General features: G+C 36.7%; 1 long non-coding RNA gene across 1 annotated transcript in view; it reads right to left on the bottom strand.

Moving 5' to 3' along the window:
* Positions 1–2,437: 2,437 nt before the first annotated feature.
* LOC116450000 overlaps positions 2,438–6,000 on the bottom strand; it is a 95,461-nt gene continuing 91,898 nt past the window's right edge. Inside the window, exon 3 of the long non-coding RNA XR_004242626.1 lies at positions 2,438–2,488. This is a non-coding gene — a long non-coding RNA (uncharacterized LOC116450000). The remainder of the gene's footprint in view (positions 2,489–6,000) is intronic.

The following is a 6,000-nucleotide window of genomic DNA, read 5'->3' as shown; positions in this document are numbered from 1 at the left end:
AGACATTAATATCTGAGGAGGCAGATCAAAAGCAGTTAACGTTCCTGGCACTGCATTGTGGCATGTGTATCTTTATACTTTTAAACTTACAGTAAAAAAAAAAAAAAAATAGAAAGAAAAAAAAGAAAAAAGAAAAAAGGAAAAAGGAAAAAGAAACATTTCTTTGTTAAATCAAATATTGCCACATGTTACTCATTGTAAGTTTGCTGTCCTAAGATCCAACTTAATTTAGACTGCATTGAACATTTCTGATCCGAACATTTAATGTGGCAATGTTTTGCTCTGCCAGGAATATTATCTGAATGCTAAACATGAACTCAATTTATTCATCAGAATATGGCAACCATGATGCCAAAGGTCACTTTGTTTATATTGTCCTCCAACTCCATAACTTACAGCCTGTTTCTTTCATCTTCAACCCTCAGAACACTCAACATTATTGGATGTTACAGTGTGGGTAAGAGAACTGGATTCTGGTTTGGTTTTTTTTTAAGCATTTTTATTTGGAACTGGAGGGAAGGAAACAGCCTTGTTCAGCAGCAAGGAAAAGCACAGAAACATGCAATAACACATCTGCTCCATTATGAACCGGTAACTGATACACACGATAAGGTTGCCCTAGTGTGGAGGATGCATAAGAAGCTGTGTGCATTACATCTTAATGCTCACAATGCAATTATAGCTTTTTGATTCTGTAAGCAGTTGCTGATCTCAGCCACATCAGAATAAAACCATAACCACCACATACACATTTTTCACACAAAACATGGCCACAAAGTCTTTGCAGAACCCATGAACCAAATTCTGATATTAATTACACTGGCAGAACTTTGCAGTAGTACCATATTCATATGCAGCTCTGCTGTTCAAAACTGTACCTACAGCAGCAAGATTAGATTAGAAACTGATACTTATTCTTCAGAAAGCATCATACATTGCTCATATTACTAGTCAAAATGATTCCAACACTGAAAATGCTTGTCCCTCCTCCCCTCAACATCTAAAAGCAGCTTGAACCAAAAAGAATGAACCTTACAAATGCATAAGCAAGTAGATGAAAGAAATGCAAACAGAAACATCCATTTTAAAATAACCCAAAACACTGTCTTTCTGAAGTAGCAGAAACATATTTCCATTCTTTATTATTTGTCACTCCTTCTAAAGAAATATTAGCGTTCACCTGCTAATATTTATCAGCAAGCTAGTTATTACCTGCTTGCTGATAACTCAGTATTAGCTTATCACTTAATGAATTCAGATGTGAAATTTTCTTTTACTTTATTAAAGAGTTATTTCCCTGCTATTATATTGAATTGCTAGTACTTTCACACAGTCGCATATCAGATATCAGAAAAGAAATATCCATCTGCTAATGCAATATCAATAAAATCTGAAGAAACAAAACTGATTATTGGTACCCAGGCTTTTCAAATCCAGCCCATAGAATCATTCGATATGGTATTGGTAATTCCCATCAAAACACTCCTCTGTGCACTATAAATGCGAGACTGAAGAAAAAGAAATGTTTCAAACTTTATCAGAAGGGGCACCTTTACAGAAAACCGTGAGTGAAGCACCCTAATACCCAAGGGAGCGCCCAGAAATGCTGCACTGAGAGAAGGCTAAACAGGTAACCTGATGCAGACATTCACATGTTCAAGAGGACTAAATCCAGTTTCAGGTACACTTTTGGTGACCCAAAAGTCTCAGCCCCCGATCTGAGTGTCAGGCTGATCCAGAAAGGCATTCTCATGACAGTGGAATTCCCTAAAACTTGCAGCTCTAAAACTTGGTGTTATTTGGGATGGATTGCAAGCTGGCCAAAAGGATCAGGCATTGGAATAACTCTGCTTTCATAATCTTAGCTCTGATTTTGGTGACAGCAGACACAAACCTTAATCCCCCTCAAAGAGTACTCCACTGATGACAATTTAGAACATCAAGGCTGTATTTTAAGTGCCTGTGTTAATAGATCCCATAGTTATAGTTCTCCTCAATCATATTTTATGCAAGTAGTTAGTGACCTCAGCAGTTCGTCCTATTCATTCAAAGGCCTCAATTTTTAAAATTTTACAGATACAGCACCTTAAGTCTAATAATTACAAAGATTTTTTTTCAATGACAGACAGACATATACACAAGTGTGTTAACTGACAGAGTACCTTACCTCCATAATGCATTCTTATGTTTTATATACAGGTAAGCTTCAAGAGTGCATTTCTTAATCCAATGAAATATTTATCAGATCTGAGATCTAAAGTGTACATATTCAATTTTTTATGCACACCTTTACATGATTCATGAAATTCACCCATAATGTGAGTTCTTTTCATTAATTTTTTTTTTTATGTATCATTGTTATCTTTTTTTTTTTTTTTTACAACTAGACTTATATTGAACTGACAAATATCATTCAGGCATCTTTGAGCAAAGTAGCTCTTACCTTTTGATAGAAATCATGAAGCTCCAGCTCCTGTGGTAGGTTTCTCTGTAAATAAACAAACAAACAAAGAAAGAACTAAATTCAGGATAATGCTAAATTTGCTGCGAAAGACAGTGTGTTACATTATGTGAGTTAGTTTCTTTATTAAAGTTTATGAATATGTTCAGAGATGGCCACTGCTTCATGGAATAACACTGATTAAAAAGAATACTCTGAATGTATATAGAAATGCACCATCACACTTAACCTGAAATGGATTTTGGACTGAAGACTGTTTGAAGATTGTCAGATTTGCTCTCTCATACATCTTGAAGGGCCTCTGGATTTCCAATCAAAACCGAACTCCTGTAAACCAAAATTTAGTCTTGCACTACAGGTACAAGGGGGTATAACTTTCTGGTGAGAAACAGCTTGACTGTCGATATATATATGTTGGAGTTTGTGAGATTGCTTTGCAACCCTTTTACCAAGCACAGCATGGAGGGTGGGCACTTGGGCACAGGCTGGGAGCTCTGCTACTGCTGGTCCAAAGTTTGAGCGGTTTGCTTTGGGTGACCTTTGCCTCCACATCCCTCTGCGCTGCTCAGGGCCTCCCCAAGCAGCACTCAGTGAGGGTGCTGTGAAGTACCCCCCATCACTCAACAAATACTCCTTTGGCTGCTTCAGGAAAGAGCTACCCATCACTTTGTAAAACTGGGCTTGATTAGAAAGTCACACAGGAACACATTTTATTCCTCTAGAAACCAGATGAATGTCACAACACATTGATACCCTGCAAGCCAGATACAAAGCCATGTGACAGTGTTTGGCCAGCATTCTCCAGAGTGCAGAATATTTATTTATAGAAGCTACCTAGTAGACAGCTGGCATCCCACCTTAGCCCTTCTGTATTGCCTTTTTTCTTTTTTTGGATACACAAGTTTGGGTTCTACACACTAACACATCTTTGAGGTAGTCTCAACTCATACTGACTCCATAGGAGACATGGGTTTGACACTTTGTATAACCTCCCCTCAAAAATGGGAATAAGAAAGAAAAATTTACAATGTCATTTTTCAAACTCAGCTAAACCACACAGAACTCCTGATATTACATTACAGAGTCACAAAATCATAGGGAAAATATTTTAGCTTTCTAAATAATTTGAGGTACAAAATTGCACTACTTAATGCTAACTGCACATTGTATTTATTTTTCTTAAGAGAAGGAATACTTTTAAGTACTAACCCCAGCTACTGACCCTTTACATGAACTAATTCTTCAACTAACATTGGAATCACTTTTTCTTTCCCTTAATTTCAGTGGGAGGAAAAGAAAATCCAAACACCATCCCTCTTTCCTTCATCATTAAGATCAACATTTGCTCAAACACAAGTTACAGGCAGAAGACAGAATATTTCTACTGTGAAAATGGGGGTAGTAAATATTTCTCAGGCTGGAAATTAATTGATGTTCAAAACCAGAAAAAGGATTCTGGCTTTTAATACTAACTCCTATATAAAAAAATATTGTACACATGTATATAATATAAAATGTGTACAGGTTTATAAGTTTTATATAAATGTTCCACTATATACAGTAGTTAACTGGCTGAGATCTGGATTTTATTTTTCCTTGAAAAAGTTGTTGTCACAAATACTACAAAATATTATTGTGATAATTCAAGTGACAGGGCTATCTGTGTAGTCAGCAATTTCAGCTCTGTTTATGATTCAGAACATACAGAGTATTTTTGCAATTAAAATGAAACAAAAAAAGAGACTTGTTTAATAGCTGAAACCACTGTAAAAACTAAGGTCAACTACTTGAAAGAACAGAAAGTGACTGCAAGATTAGTTTCCCTTGAAGTTTTCCTCTACAGCCTTGTAATCTGGCATGCCAAACAGTACATCCACTTCTGAGAAACTGCTCCAAACACTGGACTTTTCAGCTTTGGAACATCACTAAACCTTCATAAAACACAGTCCCATACTACTTTTACTTATATTGTTAAGTTAATCATTGCCTCTAGAGATGTTTAAAAAAAAATTAAAATAACCTAATAGTTCAGTGGTTTAATTTCTCCACTTGGTCAGGATTTCCCAAACTTGCACAAAAGCTTCTTGTTATCTGTAGCAAATGACCATAAGCTTACTGGCTTTCAACAGTCAAAGGAACGCTCTCCCTCTCAGGAACATGAAATAATATTTGGGCAGAAAGGTTGTCCTGAACTTCTATTCAGAGACTAGAAAACTACGTTAGTCTAGAAAAAAGCATTCCTCCAGCTGAGCATGCATGCCTGTGGCTGGACTAAACTCTTTCCCCAATTAAATAATATCAGTGATGATAGCTCAATCTCCAGGAAACTCTGTCATTATGCCATCAGAGAAAACCGATGTTGATTCCCCCCTGTAGATCTCATTAGTGAGGCCAAAGGTGGGAAGAGAACCTCACTTACTCTTTCAAAAGGGGAGGATCACCACAGAGGTGTCCTTTGTGTGAAAGTACAGCCTGGTGTGTAAGTCATGTTTTAGATTCATTTGAAATAATGAACAAATCCAACAAGAGATGCTGCCACTCTCCTGCTAGTTCAAAGCAAAAAAAGCACTTAAACAATTCATAGTTTATAACAAGGCAGATCACAAAGAATAAAAGAAAATAAATGTTACATAAATCATGTAATCTCTTTCCCAATGCAGTTCATTAACAGCTTCAAAAATAAATCAAAATAACATTGCCAAAAAAAGAAAGAAAAGAAGAAAGCTGAGATAATTAGATCTGTACAGTGAACTTATTGTGCTAGCGTTCCAAGACATCTTGAAAAGCACACCAACACATTTCTGGCTAAAAGAAATTACTAGAAAGAATCCTTTCCATTGAAAAATGGCTTTGTGTAAAAGTAGTCCATCCAGAGCAGCTCCAAACACTGCTCCATGCTGCATTTTGTCTTTCCCAATTCTAAGACCAAATGTTCAAGCTAAGTATCCCAAGCAACAAATCAGAAGAGCTGAGCATCTGAAGTGACCAGGGCACAGAACCTGTGGGCAAGCCACATTCCTTTCACAGCAGCCCAGGAAGGCAGAGAGCACAGATTTACTGCTTTCACTTATCCTAGAGAAGGGAACTGTGCAGCAAGTGAAACCTGCTGGACTCAACACTTACAGCCCTGGAGATTACGGATCTGCTTTGGGGCTTTTGTACTTTAAAGTCATAGCAGATTCTTACAAGTTCAGTAGAGCTGTGAGGAAGAGAAGCTTAGATATGCCCCAATGAGCAGCTACACACTTTAGCAAGTTGCTACATCCTGTGCACTATATAATATTCATACATCTTAACATTTTTTAACTTCTCAGAAATTTCTACCAATGAAATTTTTACCAATTTTCCTGCGCCTGCCCAAACCTGCTTTGATATTTGGCTGCAAAAAGAACCTTTTTTTTTTTTTCCTGAATAGGTACCAGCATAGTCTATGAAAACTATTACAATATAACTATTATATAAAACAAGACACAAAGCAGTATTAAAAATCTTCACAATATCAGCTCAACTTTGATATGCTGTTACATGTCATGACACAG

Source organism: Corvus moneduloides, chromosome 12, assembly GCF_009650955.1.
Source record: "Corvus moneduloides isolate bCorMon1 chromosome 12, bCorMon1.pri, whole genome shotgun sequence".
In the NCBI taxonomy this organism is placed as follows: domain Eukaryota; kingdom Metazoa; phylum Chordata; class Aves; order Passeriformes; family Corvidae; genus Corvus; species Corvus moneduloides.
This window is presented reverse-complemented; position numbering and strand designations above follow the sequence as displayed.